Source organism: Arvicanthis niloticus, chromosome 8 (genome assembly GCF_011762505.2).
Source record: "Arvicanthis niloticus isolate mArvNil1 chromosome 8, mArvNil1.pat.X, whole genome shotgun sequence".
Taxonomy (NCBI): Eukaryota; Metazoa; Chordata; class Mammalia; order Rodentia; family Muridae; genus Arvicanthis; species Arvicanthis niloticus.
The window spans coordinates 1,758,247-1,774,991 of record NC_047665.1 but is presented as its reverse complement, the minus strand read 5'-3'; the positions used below and the strand labels follow the sequence as shown (position 1 = coordinate 1,774,991).

The 16,745-nt window shown below is 42.1% G+C and overlaps 1 pseudogene; it reads right to left on the bottom strand.

Annotated features, from left to right (window-relative positions):
- Window positions 1-1,694: 1,694 nt before the first annotated feature.
- Window positions 1,695-15,400, bottom strand: LOC117713734 (large ribosomal subunit protein eL33 pseudogene; annotated as a pseudogene).
- Between the last annotated feature and the right edge of the window lie 1,345 nt (window positions 15,401-16,745).

Here is a 16,745-nt window from a genome sequence, read left to right as displayed (position 1 = left end):
ATGCTTCTGTAAAACCAGGGATTTCATGTCAGACCCAGTGGTCTAAAATTAGATGTCAGTGGGCTTTTGTCCTTTGGAGAGTCTAAGCTCAGGATGTTTCCTTGCTCCTGGAGGCTATGTGCTTTCCTTAGCAAATGCTCCCAACAGTGTTTCTTCCAATTGGATTCTGATCTTCTCTCTTCTAAGGACCCTTGTGATTTCTTCTGCTCACTCAGTAATCCAGAATAACCTTCCCATCTTAAAATGGTTGACTTATTCAGATCAACAGAGAGCTTGCATGGAAAGCAATATAATCACAAGTTACAGGGCACTGAGTAGACTGCATCCTACTCACTTATTCAGATGCATTTCCACAACTTCATCTCTGAAGTGCTGAAGACAGTTTCACCTTGTGAAATCCTCAGAAAGTCTTTTTTCTTTGTGCAACAGCTATGTTTCCTGTAGTGTGTAATGACAAACACCATTAATATTTTAGTCATTTACTTCTTAAGCTAGATTTGCTTCTGGCTACTCCTGCCAGCTTCAACATCAAGGTTAGTACTGCATACTAATGACAGGACTGCTTGGCCTGGTGCTTGCCATCCCAAGTAGACAAAATTCCCATGTGAGCTAGTATCAGAAGTCTTATTGGGGTTTGATTTCACAGCTCCTAGTAAATGACTTTCATTTCTTTTTTCCTCATTAGGTTTGCATTTTTACTTGTAATCTCATACAAAAATATCTCATGCAAATATCCTCCATTCTCAGCAAAGCCACCTCGTTTTTTTCTCCCCCTGTGGAGACTGGGTCTCATAATAGGGTCCTGGCTGTCCTGGAATTTACTATGTAGACTAGGATGGCCTTGAATTCACAGAGACTTTTCTGCCTCTGCATCTCAAGAGCTAGACAAAGGGTGTGCTCCACCACACCCAACCAACCAACCCATCTTAACAGCAAGACTTAGAGGTCTTTTTATATCTCTCAGGCTCTGGAAAAATATTGGACCAGGGAAAGAGAATAAATACCCCTTAGTTTACATCTGGCCTGCAGGTTTGTTTTGTTTAGCTTGAAGATCACTTGAGGAAAAATTTTAATTGAAAACATTTAGAAATCAGAGAATTTCACATAGAACCCTAATTTTGCATTGCCTCATAAATCGGACAGTGTGGCAACCCTGTGCCACCATTTCTGCCTAACATCAACTGGAGGTGAGTCCAAGTGCCTGCCTTAGGCAGACAGGTTCTCCAGCTTGGTGGTCTCTGGTCTGCTCACACTGCTCACGTCAAAGAGACGGTCAGATTCCAGTGCTAAGATACCTTCAGTGCTGGGGTTGGGGAGATGACTCACTAGGTAAAGTGCTTGCAGTGCAAGCTTGAAGACCCAAGTCCACATCCAAGCACTCCCATAAAAAGCCAGGCGCTGGGGAGGTGAAGACAGGAAGACCCTAAGGCTTGGTGGCCAGACAGTCTAACTGAACTCATTGACCTCCAAGTTCAATGGCAGACCCTGACTCAAAAGGGCAGTGTGGGTGGGGGAGAGAGAGCAGAAAGCATCAGAGGAAAATACTGATACCGATCTTTGGTTTTCACATGCACACACCTGTGAACTCAGGAGCACAGACATCACACATTAAAATAAAATTTAAAACCCTCACTGTGTCTATTATTATTATTACAAGAAACAAATCCACTTTTATTTATTTACTCTCCATTAGTTTAAATCTGGGATGGGTACAGCATCACACAGATTCTGTGTCCAATGGCCTTTGCTGGAAGGTTGCTTCAGAATTTGGCACGAACCATGCCACTGTTTCTGTGGGCCGGGCGTTACTTTTCCCTAGATCACTCTGGATTCATTTGGTTTGCCTCCAGGAGTCACTGTATTGTTTTTTGCTTTACACGCCTAAGCACCTGGCTAAGTAGAACTCAGTTTCATTCTGGGCATAAACGCCTTCAATTTTAAGAAGAGCCGTGTGTTCTCTTTGGCTCTGGAGACCTCGCTTGTAGCCAGCAAAAAATGGCCTTGCACCACAGCCTTCCCAATATGCTTGTTTTTGGTTTTTTGGTTTTGTTTTGTTTTGTTTTGTTTTTAAAATGAAGTCCTGTTCCCAACAGGCTTCCACAGGTGCCAAGATGCCAGAAAGAGCTACTGTGTCAATTTTCTATTCCAGTTTCCAGTACAGATCTTTTGAGAGGGAACAAGTATTCCCCCAACCCTGGTCTATATGGTTCACCCTTTCTGCTTGGGTTCTTTGTTTATTTTGGATATTAGCCCTTTATCAGATGTAGGATTGGTAAAGATCTTTTCCTGATCTGTTGGTTGTCACTTTGTCCTATTGACAGTGTCCTTTGCTTTACAGAAGCTTTGCAGTTTTATGAGGTCCCATTTGTCAATTCTTGATCTTAGAGCATAGGCCATTGGGGTTCTGTTCAGGAAATTTTCTCCAGTGCCCATGTGTTCGAGGCTTGTCCCCAGTTTCTCTTCTATTAGGTTCAGTGTATCTGGTTTTATGTGGAGGTCCTTGATCCATTTGGACTTGAGCTTTGTACAAGGAGATAAGAATGGATCAATTTTCATTCTTCTACATGGTGACCTACAGTTGAACCAGCACTATTTGTTGAAAATGCTGTCTTTTTTCCACTGCATGGTTTTAGATCCTTTGTCAAAGATTAGTGATCATAGGTATGTGGGTTCATTTCTGGGTCTTCAGTTCTATTCCATTGATCTTCCTGCCTGTCTCTGTACCAATACCATGCAGTTTTTTTCACTATTGCTCTGTAGTACAGCTTGAGGTCAGGGATGGTGATTCCCCCAGAAGTTCTTTTATTGTTGAGGATAGTTTTCGATATCCTAGGTTTTTTGCTATTCCAAATGAATTTGAGAATTGATTTTTCTATCTCTATGAAGAATTGAGTTGGAATTTTGATGGGGATTGCATTAGATCTGTAGATTACTTTCGGCAAGATGGCCATTTTTAATCCTGCCAATCCATGAGCATGGGAGATCTTTCCATCGTCTGATATTCCATCATCTGCTTCATTTCTTTCTTTAGAGACGTGAAGATATTGTCATTCAGATCTTTCACTTGCTTGGTTAGATTCACACAGAGGTATTTTATATTATTTGTGACTATTGTGAAGGGTGTCATTTCCCTAATTTCTTTCTCAGCCTGTTTATCCTTTGAGTAGAGGAAGGCTACTGATTTGTTTGAGTTGATTGTATATCCAGCCACTTTGCTGAAGTTGTTTATCAGGTTTATGAGTTCTCTGGTGGAAGTTTTTGGGTCACTTAAGTATACTATTATATCATCTGCAAATAGTGAAATTTTTACTTCTTCCTTTCCAATAACAAAATCTTTCTTTAAAGACATAATATCAAGTATTGGCAAGGAAGATGTAAAGAACCTTTGGGAAACTCATTTGGTAGCTCCTTTGCGCACTAAGCACAGAGTTAAAATAAGACCTAGCAACTCCATTCCATGCATATGCATGAGAGTACTGAAGTCCTGTGTCCCAACAGGTGGTAGTGGTACATGCCTTTAATCACAGCATGTGAGAGACAGAGACAGGCAGATCTCTGAGATTAAGGCCATCATGGTCTACAGAGTAAGTCCCAGAACAGCCAGTAATACACAGAGAGACCCTTTCTCAAAACAACAACAAAAAAGTTTTAAGAAAAAAGAAAATAAAAGAAACCTTTGGGGCTGGAGATATAACTCAGTGGTTAAGAGCACTGGCTGCTCTTCCTGAGGATCAGGGTTTAATCCCCAACACCTACATCCGGTAGATTGCAAAATAATTTGACACTTGCAATGATATACACATATCCACATATCTACCTGTAATTAAAAATAAAAACATTTTTAAAAAAGAAAATATGTGTCTAGTTGTGTTTAGAGCTATAATCCCAAAAACTCAGGGTGTTGAAGCAGAAGGATTAGACTACACAATTGGACCTGTATCAAAAACAGAAGAAGGAGGAGGAGGAGGAAGAAGAGAAAGAGAAGGAAGAAAAAGAAGAGGAGGAAGAGGATGGGGAGAGGGAGAAGATGAAGAAGGCCACATGGCCCACACCTTTAATCCCAGTACTTGGGAGGCAGAGGCAGGCGGATTTCTGAGTTCAAGGCTAGCCTGATCTACAGAGTGAGTTCCAGGACAGCCTGGGCTATACAGAGAAACCCTGTCTTGGGGAAAAAAAAAAAAAAAAAAAGCAGGCCACATGTCCAACAAAACTTTACTTTTGAGTTTCCATAGCAGCATTATTTAAAATAGTAAAAAATATGTGAACAACTTAAATATCCACAGAGAATGTCTATACAACGGAATAATAGTGGTTTATAAAAAGTAATACTGATAGTATGCTCTACAGTATGAATGTACCTTGAAATGTTACACTGAATGAAGAAATACATTTTTAGAAGGCCACACATTGTGTCGCTGAAAAGGTAAAACCACTGAAATAGAAAATTAATGCCGGGCGGTGGTGGCGCACGCCTTTAATCCCAGCACTTGGGAGGCAGAAGCAGGTGGATTTCTGAGTTTGAGGCCAGCCTGGTCTACAGAGTGAGTTCCAGGACAGCCAGGGCTACACAGAGAAACCCTGTCTTGAAAAACAAAAAAAAAACAAAACAAAAAACAAAAACAAACAAACAAAAAAAATTAATTAATACTTATGAGTATTAATTATTGATTATTAATTGCTGAGTAAGGCAAACAGATAAGACCGCAGGGTTGTAAAAAGTTAGTGGAGTTAGATGGTGCACATCATGGATACAAGAAAACCTGCTGTATCCAGCCTCCCCCCCCCCCAAAGAGTGAAGCATATGAATGGTATGTGAATGCATGCCTTAAGAAAGCTCATAGACTTTACAGCATTTCCTTGATTCGGAAAACAGTGTTTGTTTAAGCAGGCCATTAGAACCAGGGGCAAGCATGTTACACAGCACATTTGGTTGGTAGCTCTCCACGAGCACACTGGAAATCCATCCCAGCTTCTGCCTGGATTGTGCAACTCACTTCTGTCTTTGTTACTACAACAGGTTTCTGTTTTGTCTTTTGGAGTCAGAAAAGGACCGGGCAGTGGGTTTCTTCCATTTCAGATCTTCTCTCTGCTCCTTTTTGTAGTCTGCCCTCTGCCTGGAAGACGTAAACCTAAACTGCTGTTAAGGGGGCGCTCCCAGCTTTCAAAGACTTAGATTCTCATTAGCTGCTTTCCTCTGCATCCCCTCCAGTCATCCCCCGACCTCCCTCATTGCTGACCTCTGCCTGTTCTCCATTACCCTCAGCCAGCCAGGCCTCCCCAGGGTGGCTTGCAGATCACAACTCCAGATGTGGACTGACTGGCAAGCACCTATTAGGAGATTATTTCCCTTGATCTGGACACCATATAAATGCAGATCTCATTAGCTAGTTCCTTCTCCAGCTAATGCTTGCCTCTTTCTCCACTGGAAATCAACTACAACACCTACAGGTGTGTTTGTGCGTATGTGTTTGTGTGTACTTGCCATATAACACAATCCAAGCTGTGTGCTTTCCAACGTGATTTCTGAACCTCAACATCCGTTTCTGCATTTATTATAGTTCACTGAATTTCAGTGGGCTGGTTTCTGATCCTCCATATACTTTTTGCAGGATATTTTGAATGCTAACCTTTACATACCTTACAATTTGAGGCATTTCTCTTTACTACAAAGCTAGATACAGCATGCCAGAGCACTCAACAAAGGCCTGCCTTCTCATGTAGTGTTGATGCATTGCCTTTGTGACCCCTTTGGTTGAATCAACTATAAATCCACAGACCTGGACCCCTGGCCAGGCCTTGAGTCTCCACGTGCTCCCTGTGAAAGGCTTTGAGGAAGTGGCCATCTAAAACAGAGACTTCCTTTTGCCTCTAGATCTGTGTCATCACGGTTTCCTAAATGTTTATCTCAAGCACAAACAGGAGCCCCCAAACTCCCAGATGAGATGGCTCTTCATTCCTTCTCTCACAAACTAATAATTTCTAATCTTTAGCCTTTTAAGAAAATTTCCTATAAGTAGATTTATACTGATCTCAAACTTTTAGATTCAATCATTCCTGCCTCAAGCTCCTGAACAACTGGAACTAGAGCCTTAGGCCACAGTGTTAGCCTTGGTTTGTCTTGGATTTTGTCTTATCTGCATGATACTTTGGGCAAATACCTAATGATTTATATTTATCTCTTTAAAACATAATTTCCTGTAAAATTTATCAGCATCTTCATGTCTATCACCTTTTACTGGGTGGGGCACACTCGGAGATCCAAGGACAACTCGAAGAAGTTGGTCTCTCCTTTCACTACATGAGTCCCAGAGATCAAACAGGTCACCAGGTTTGGCACCAGTAAGTGCCTCTCTTTGCTGAGCCATCTACCCAACCCTCTTATGAGTAAGTTTATTTGGACTCTCTTAAGTGAGTCTTATGATAAAACTGTATCATAAGTTTTGTTCATCTTATATATTCTAGTAAGAAACTGCTTGCTTTGATCTACATATCAGCTATGAAGGACAGGATGAGAAAAGCAGTTGCTAACTGCAACCACAAATGTAGGAAATTCATCTCCACGGTTCACTGAGACACTCAAAGCTTCTCTTTATAATACCCTGAAAGAACGCCGCACACTCCAGAAACCCACAGTGCAGTAGACCTACATGAGAGCCTCAGGGACTTTAGGCACATGTGGAAGACTGTTTACATGGCATGTGTTCTACAGAACCACATTGGGGTCTCCGTGCCTATCGGTAGGACCATGAAAGGCAGCCTGATATCTGTTTGAGCTAGGTTTAAAAGCCCTGGTGACCCAGCAGATGACCCTGCAGGGTCCCCTGCAAGGGACGGTAGGTGTTTGCCATGCTCCCAGACTCCAAGCCCCTGACACAAGGCCACAGCCCTCCATAGATTTGTGTCCTTTAGTCACATGGGACAATGCCCACTAACCCCTCCACAGGTAGGGTGTGACTACAAGCCTTGGAGCCTCAAGACAGATCTCCATATTAATGACATACCTAAAAGCCAAAAGGGCGTAGTCAATTAAGCATTCCTTCCCAGATACTCCTCCCTACAAAAGGTATTTAACTTCAGGCCTGCCCTGAGAAAGGGGGGTATGGTTTATCATCTACTTTCTACCATGACAATAAATACCTTAAAAACCATGGACAGTTTCTCTTTCATCAGAATCTGCTGTGAAAGTTTTCACCTACAGAGCTGCAGTCTAATCTGAGGAAGACCTCTCTGTGTTCCCAGCCACAGCGACTAAAGACCCCCAAACTCGGGAGACCCTTCCTCAAGTCTCAGGAAATCACGACCACCCAAAAATCACAAGAAACCATACCTGGATGCAATCAGCAGAGGTTTATTGGGGAGAGTTAGCTATCCAAGGTCAAAACTGCTCGTCCACGCAGGAACAGAACTTTGACAAAAGGCCAGCAAGCTGAGGGTTTTTTTTTATAGCATGGGGTGGGGAAAGGGAGGAATTTTCGCACTGTTACACATGATTGGTTACATTTTTGCTCGGTTACACATGATTGGTTGTTTTACAAATTTTGAACATCAGCAGGCTGTAACACTGGGAAAACCTCAAGAGGGGCGGGGTAACCAAGATCAGTGGAAAGTTAGCTACTTCTTGGAACCACCCAGATAACTTGCATCTTTCTCTGTGGTCAGGAATGTGTCTTCTTGCTTTGGGACTTCCCCACCCTGATGCTTGAGGAATGTTGCTCTTTCCTGAATGTATCCCGGGGCAGTGGCAGTGAAGGCCTGAAATCTTACATCCAGTTCTGCGTTCTGGAACCTGCACTCTTTCTCCTCAGGTCTAAGGGCAAAGAAAAAGCCTGAATATATTTCACAAAATGGTCTTTATAACTTTTCACTCTACACGACTACCAACCCAAGCAAGCAAATGACCAAATGAGACTCTCATCCCCACAGGACTTCTCCCACTTTGTCCCCCTTCAACCACGGGCCAATCCAGCCCATACGCCCCCACTTCATTCTCTGGTTTTCTGTGGCTTGCCCTAGCGGCACCTAGAGGCCCAAGAGCCTGAGAACCAGATGAGCTAGCTCCGGCTCCCCCAACCTCAGACTGTGCTCCCTCACCCCCGAGCGGGGTCCTGCAGTTTCACATAGCCCGATGCCCCAAACTTCCCCAAACTTCCCCAAACTTCCCATGTCCTGCCTCTCTGAGCAGTGGCCCTAGCCCCTTGGCCAGCCAGACGTGGGATACACATTAACTCAATAGGAATGGGCTAGATTCAGGGACAGGGCTATAGCCAGGGATTTAATGCTCTTCCACTTCCGTCCTTGCCATCACTCATGCAAAAAGCGTCTGTATTCAGGACAGGTGTTTAGGAAGTAATAGCTGGTTGTGGACAGGAAGAAACTTCCAGCTCTCCCGCTAGACTGGGCAATCACACTCTGGGAAATGCTCCCATACTTCTTCAGCCAAGGCTGGCCTACACTGCAAAGGGAAGCTGGCCAAGTCTGAACAAGGGCCGATGATTCCATCGCTGCAAGATGCAAACTTGATCCTGCTCTGTAACATTTTCTTCTTCTAGTGTTATCTACAAAGATAAGCAGTAAATAAAGTGAACATTCTGTACAAGTTCGGGTGGCAGAGTATAAGGCAAGTGTCTCTGCCAAAGATGACGTCTCAGAAATGTCCTTGGTCTAAAGGAGACACCTGGCTCAGGAGTTTCTTGGTCCTGATAATATACACACCTTGCTTCAGGAAGCTGTTCTAATGTAGTCATGCGAATAATGCTTAAAGCCTCCCCTGAAAGATAGGGTACATGATCTGTCACTAGCTAACGGCATGATTAATGTGTATGATGCAATAAGGAACCCCTAATTAGGAAGCAGCAGACAAAAACACCAACAGGCTTTTCCACAAAACGAAAGCCTTCCCATCTACCAGGATTCTGAAGTGCTTGTGAGTTAAGTTTTGTGGACTCAGGAGTAAAGTCATTAATGTAATAATCTACAGAGACATCACAGCCTCCCTTCTGACAAATCCCCGAATCAGAAGACATTACTTTGAAAATACGATCTGTAGTAAACTAGTAAACCAGCCTACAGTATCTCAGCTAGTCTTCATCGTTAGCCCTGGTAGGGTCGAGAGAAACTCTCAGCCGGCTTTTGGGGCCGTCCTACTATCCAGTTTTTTTTATTCTTGTTCTTTTAAACAATCGAGCACTAATGATCAAAAACAAAGACACACTTTTGAAGTGAATCTATACCCCCCCCTCCTCTGGGCCAATAAAAACATTTTAGCAAGCCAGAGCTTAGCGATAGATTTTTTTTTTTCTTCTTTTTGAGATGCGGGCACATGTAACCTAGACTGGCCAGACTCACTCCAGAGCTAAGAATGTCCAACTAATATTACTGCCTCAGCTCTCAAGAGATGAGCTTAGAGAGGTTGTTTTTAATAACACTTTTAGTACATGCATATCAAATGTATATCAAACTATTCTTTTGCATTGGAAGAATATTCTGGAAGGGAAAACTTAAGATTTTAGACTACTTGCACATACATGTACATTTTAAGAGGAACATTATTTTACTGTTTCACATGCAAGTTTAAAATATACATCTATTGAGATGTAAATGTATATGCACACATATATATCCATACATATACACATATCAACACACAAAACAATGGTATAAGCTTTTTAAAGACAAGTCTTTCTACATAGCTCAGGCTAGCCTTGAACTCATAGCTAACCTCCTGCTTCATCTTCACAATGACACCATTATTTTTAGTAACTCTGGTAAAATGTGCTTTCTTGCACTCCAGCTAGAGGTTAAAGGCCACCTTCTAGAATCCATGACGAGGTGGGAAGAGCAGCTGCCACCAAGGTTTTTTTCAGAGCTGTCAATTTCAACCAATCATTAATTGCTAGAAATGTCTTGAACCTGGGAGGTTAGTGTTTGTACAGGACTGTGGAGAAGAGAGCACAAACTCTGAGCGCTACTGACAGGCAGCACTCTTGTGTTAGAAATGAAAGTGTTCATTAGTGTTCTGAAGACTAGCCAATCAGTTTCAACCATTAGTTAGCGTTCTATCCAAATTTTAAAAATGTATGTTTTTTCTTTAAATTAATTGTTTATTTTATGTGTATGTACATATATGTCTGTGTACTACGTATATACCTGCTGCCTGAGGAGGTCTACCTTTTTCCTACAATCTTTGCCTAGGACCTTATATCTCTTAACAAGATCTACTGATGTGTCTCTAAGTCCATGGGAATCTATAAAAAGGCCTAGGACAAAACCCAAGAAATGTCAGACTGCTGCCCTTCAAGTAAGCAAGTTCATCTTTAAGTCTGATCTCAACTTCTCTCCCTCCTCCAATTTCACCTTGAACCACCAAGACCATTGGGCAGCATCTTAGGGTCTCTGTGGTAGACTATTTGTTTCTAGAGCAAAGAATAGGCTTCTAAAGGTATATGTTGCTCTAATGCATTGCTGAGAATAAAGCCTCCCTGTGAACCTCTGCAAGGACAGCAGCATTTATTTCTGAATAATAAATATTATTTATTTATTATTGTATCAGTGCCCACACTAAAAAACAGTTATAGCAGCTCAGGCCACACCTTGAATCCCAGAATTTAAGAGGAAAAGGTGGGTGGATTTCTTTGAGTTCCTGGCCAACCTGGTCTACATAGTGAGTTCCAGGCCAGCCAGGGCTACATAATAAGACACTGTCTCAAATAAATTAATTAGATAAATAAAATATGCTTATGTTTTTAAATGAAAGAAGTTTAAATTAATTTGACTTATTAAAGTCACTATGAAGTGATACAATCATATTTCTGGATTATTTTGTCATTGTTTGTTGGGCTGTTTTGTTTTGGGAAAATCTTCATGTCCTTTACAGAGCTCAAGAATCAGGAAGCTTTTAGGGACACAAACTCTGAAGCTCAAAGCACTCTGTCCCACTCACCAGTCACTGTCTCTTACTAACGCCCCCACCCTCAGATAATGGCAGGGTGTAAGAGCAAGTGTGTGGCAGGTGAGGGGAGAGCTATAAAATGAAAACCACAGAGCAAGGGGCTAGCCTGCAACAACTGTTAATGTTTATTTGGAACCTCTTTCTGAGCCTCTCAGGAATTTATAAATGTCCTCTCCTTAGTTACCCAGGGTGACCGGGTGGCAGGCAGGGCTCTCCTTAGTCATCCAGAGTAGGGCTCTTGATGTTCATCTGACACCTATTTTCCCTGTGATACAAAGGAATTAAATGCCAGCAAAAGACCTCTAGAAAGCAGTTCAGTGGTAAGAGAGATTAGTTTTGATGTGTGTCCTCAACAGCAGTTAAGAGCACTTTGTACTCTGAGTTTTCCAGAGCTCTGAGCCCCACCATGATGGTGTCCCTAAAGAAACTCTGGCTACCGTCACCTGGGGAGACTCCTCACTCTGCATGTTTTTACCTCCCTTTCCCCATTTTTTTAAGATTTATTTTATGTGTATAACTATTTTGCCTGTATGTGTGTCTATGTGCCACTGCACACCTGAGTGCCTACAGAGGATTAGAACCAGAATTATGATTGGCAGGTGGGTGCTAGAAATTGAATCTGGGTCCTCTGAAATTGCAGCCAGTGCTCTGAACAGCTGAGTCTTCACTCTAGATTAACACACGTTTAAAATAAATCTAAATCCTTACATATATGAAGTCCTCAAAGAAATGTATGTATAGACGTAGACTAAACCTTTTTAAAATAGATGTGAAAGGGGCAAGGCGTCTTCACTCTCTTTGTGTCCCCAGTGCTCTTCAGGAGGTGTTTGCTCTGGCTTTACTCCTGCACCTTCAGGTATAAATCATCAGGGGAAAATAGGGTCTGGTTCACAATCACAGACATGAAATTCTGTAAATTATTAAATTTACCGGGCAGGGAAGAGAAACAGTGAGCGCAGAGGCCGGTTGAGCTTTGTGGCTCTGAGCACTTCCTACATGACCTTCCTGCATCTGGGTGGTCAGTCACATCAGATTTCAGAAGATTTCTATACTACTAAGAGTTATTAAAGGTTTTCAAAGCGGGATGGGGGGGCACAACATTCTGATTAAATACATACGATGTGGCAGTCTTGCACAAATCATCACAAAATACAACTTTAAAAAAAAAGTTTTAAAAGAAATTAACATAAAATAATTTTTTAAAAACGAATGAAGCAGTTTATGGAGTAACTTCCACGTCATCTGGTGTTTATTCAGGGTCTCAAGTTACTGAAGCCTTGGCAGAACCTGAACGTGTTACAGCCGGATTCAGTCACATTTTACTGTCCTGGTCTCAAAGACAAAGTTTGCTTTTTTTTTTTTTAAATGTAATGTTTTTATTTATCATTTGACAAATTTATATGTGGATATAATGTATTTTCATCATGTCTATCTCCTTTCTCCTCTCTTCCTGCTCCCTCTGACCTCTCCTTCCAATGTGTTCCTCCTACTTCCCTGTCTTTAAAAAAGATTCCTCAACACAAGGCGGGCAGGTGGCCCTTAAGAGTCTCAGACTCTACAGCTGGAAGGTGGCTCGATGGTTAAGAGCACTATTTGATCTTCTAGAAGACCCAGGTTTGATTCCCGGCACCCCCACACATCATCTATAACTCTAGTCCAGGGGTCTGGTGCCCTCTTCTGGCCTTTGGGGGCACCAGGCACACCTATCAGGTACTGACATACATTCAGGTAAATATCCATACACATAAAATAACATAAGAAAATAAAGATATTAAGTCACCTGGTTTTAAAAAAAAAAAAAAAAAACAAGGGAAAAAGGTATTAATACCTTTTGGCCATATTGTGTTTGTCATCTCAACTTATGGCTTTTTTCTTAGGTTGGTAAGGCAGTGCTGCCTTCTGAGCAGTGTGTTGCTTTCCACACTGAATGAACAGACAATAGAAAAGGTAAGGGGTCTCTGACACTCACATGCTTCTTCCAACTAGGAAAAAAAAAGCAGCCATGTTGTCCACTGGGCCCAAATGAAGACACTATGGCTTTGTGCAGTTTCAAGGGAGTCTGTGAGTAAAAACTGCTTAGCCAAGCACACGGCTGATCCCCAAAGTGGGATGGCTCAACCACTTTTCAACCTTTTCCGTGAGGGAAAGAATAAATAATATTTAGTAAATATATTATAGAATTTGAGGATTGGCTTTTCCTGAGTTAGCAGCACAAGCTCTATAGCATCTTCCAAAGCTGGGCAGAAGCCTCACCTCCTGTCAGCCGTGTGATCACAAGAGTCCACACCGAGCACTGCTCTGATGCAACGCTGCCAGCCGTGTAGAGTTTTGGTGTGTGGTCTGTAGAAATACGATGTTATGTCCAGTGTGTATTGCATGTGTGCACAGGACATGGTCATCACTACTATAACTAAGCTTTGTGTCACGTGCTTTTGCTCACCTGTTGCTAACTAGGCTAAGCCGCAGTGTTGAACAGGTGAAGTGGCTCACAAGTATTTATTATTTTAGTGATTTCTTCCTTTTGTGGTAAGCTTATTGCACTGTCATTGCATAATAAATTAAGGAGTAGCTTTACTGTCATGTTGCACAAAATAATGGTTCTGTTAAGAAAGACAGAAAACTACAGGAACGTAGATATTTTAAGCAAAATAATACCCTACTCTGAAGACATACATGCTGTAATCACTGGATCCTTTGATTTTTTTTTTCTTCACTCTGCCAGATAATTTTATGTCAACTTGACCCAAGCTAAAGTCATGTGAAAAGAGGGAGCCTTGATTTAAAAATCACCTCTTGTAGGTCACTATCTTAATTAGTGATTGATGGGGGAGGGCCCAGCTCATTGTGGGTGGTGCTCTCCCTGGGCTGGTGGTCCAGGTTTCTATAAGAAAGCAGGCTGAGCAAGCCGTAAGGAGCAAGCCAGTAAGCAGAACCCCTCTATGGCCTCTGCATCAGCTCCTGCTCCAGGTTCCTGCCCTGTTTTAATTCCTGTCCTGACGTCCTTTGATGATGAACAGTTGTTGAGAGTATTTGGTGCCACTTACAGTAACCATGGGGCTTTGTTTACTACTTTGCTGAATTACTACCTTATGTGATATCTTTAGTTACTACTTTACTTAATTATTACCTTGTGTGATCTCTTTGTTTACTACTTCACTTGATTACTTTGTCTTTGATCTAAGAACTGACCATGTATTTTGGACATACCTAGAATGATATAAAAGCAGGCTGGAGAGAAATAAAGCTGCTTCAGTCTCAGCACTGACTGGAGTCATGTTATGATGTTTGTCTAATTGTCTTTGTCTTTTCAATCCTCACGCCTTCCCTTGAGATCCTGTTGACTGACTGAACTGGCTTGGTCAAACAGTGATACGAAAGTGTAAGACAAATAAAGCCTTTTCTCTTCCTGACTTTTTTGGTCACATTGTTTCATCAAAGAAATAGAAACCCTAAAACAGTTACCTTCCATTTGCAGATCTGGTAAATCAAAGGTTTGGTGATGGGGAGGATTATCCTGGATTATCTGGTTGACCCTAATGTAACCACAGGGGTCCTTGTGAGGTGAGGGGAGGAGGGGACAAAGAATATATGATGTTGGAAGAAGTCAAAGAAACACGGGGCCATAAGCCAAGGAGAACAGACATCTGGAAAGGCAAATGCACAGACTGGCTTCTAGAAGGATCACAGCTCTGTCAATCATTTTGACTTCAGCCCAGTGAAACCTATCTAGGATTTCTGGCCTTCAGAACTGAGGGAAAGTGTGTATCATTTTAACCTACCTTCCCTATAAATGCATTACAGCAGCAACAGGTCACTAATACGGAAACTGGCACTCTCCATGGAGACTGGATGAGGCCTTCAGTAACAAGAGAAGAAAGCTCCAGGCTGGAGCCCTTTGGTGGAGCCAGACCATGCACAGTGGTGCCTTCCCCCAAAGTCTGTAATTTCACTTTTTAAAAATTACATTTAATTATCTGGGGGAAGGAGGGTGCACACCTACCATGGTGCTGAAGTCAGAGAAAATCTTCTTTCTGACATGTGAGTTTCCAGAGACCAAACTCAGGCTGTCAAGCTCATATCAGCAGTGGGCGTCTTTACCTGTGGAGTCACCTTGCAGGCCCCAATTTCACATTTTGTGAGTCATGACAAATCTTGGGTGTCATCTTGGCTACATCTGGAATCAATTACAAACCAAGATGCTGGGTACATCTGTGAGGACTTTTCTTAATCTGATTATTTGAAGCAGGAAGGGCCACCTTAAATTTGGGCCCTATTTTCTGGTGGCAGCCCATGGAAGAAAGACTCTTGGCTTTTTGCCTGTTTACTCTCACTCTTACTGGCAAGTTCATCTAGCCTGTTACTGCTGCCAGTATTAAATCCAGCATCTTCGGGATTCCAACATAGACTGAAGACCAGCAGCTCTTTTGGAATCTTCCAGAACTTCAGTGCCATATTTGGACTTCTGAGACATCCAGCCTTGAGAACTAAACGATTACTGATTATCAGTGTCTTAGCTGCGAGGCAGCCATTGTTGAACTACCTGGACCACATTCTGTAAGCAAATCTGATACATCTTCTCAGCACACACACATGCACATAAACACACACACACACACACACACACACACATTCTACTAGCCCCACCCCTTTAGAGCCCTGATTAATTATATTGTGGTTTCAGTTACCTCTGGCCAAACAGGGTCTTGAACAAATTAAGCAGGAAACTGTAAATTAATGTGCTTTCAGTTTTAAAGTGCACATTTTTCTGTAGTATTGACGCAAAAAAAAAAAACTCACCTTTCATCTTAAATGGAATAAGAGATAGTTTATTCTGGAGTCATTTTTGCATGATCATAGCCTGGGGACACAAATTTAGGATACTTGAAAATCCTTGTTCCAATGTGGAAGCGGCTTCACGAAGTTCTTGTAGTTTTCCAGAACAAAGAAAGTCACAAATCAAGGAAAGTTTAAAATATATTGGTGAGTACATCAGAGCAAGGGGCAGGTACATGGAGATGGGGAAAGGTTCCTATAGGCTCAAGGTGCTATCTAATGGCATTCTCAGATTTTGGAGGTAAAAGCTACTTGTCCAATAAGTTGGTAATTCTAAAGGCTTCTTATCTATTGTCATAAGATATTAGTTCTGAAGGGAGGTGAGTGAGGAGTGGCTGTTCTGGAGGGTCAGAACCTAGCCCGAGGTGAGTAATTAGCCCCTGGACCTGCAATCTTCTATCTCTCTGCAGTACTGAAACCCTAACCAGCCAACCCATCTCTGTATTCTTCCTTCCAGGCATTTTCTCCACGCACAGTAGCATGACAGAGTGTCCCAACATCTTGCTCCATCTTGCCTAGAACATGAATCATTCCCTGGTCCAGTGTATTCACATTGCGTGCGTTACCAGCCCATGAGTCTTTCAGCAGCTTTGTCAGATGTTGGGTTGACTGGTTCCTTGTCACACTGTCTTCATGTCACATCGCTCATTTTCAAGTGTCCTCTCTTTACTCAGTAGCAGCCAAAAAGTACAAGCATCTCGGCCATGGCCCTGTCATCGCAGGACATCATTGTAATCAGTTGATTGTATTATTGGCTCTTGTTACCATTCTCTAACTGCCTGATTTATAAAGTAAACTTTATCGGAGGCTTGTACAAATGGGAAAATGTAGGAGAGAGTGTGGTACTGCACACACAACTTTAGTCACACACTAAAAATTCTCAGAAGGGTTCTCCAAGGATAACAGCTGAGCAGTTTCTCATTGGTTGGTTGTTTTATCTTGTATCAGCAAAAGCTTGTCAGGA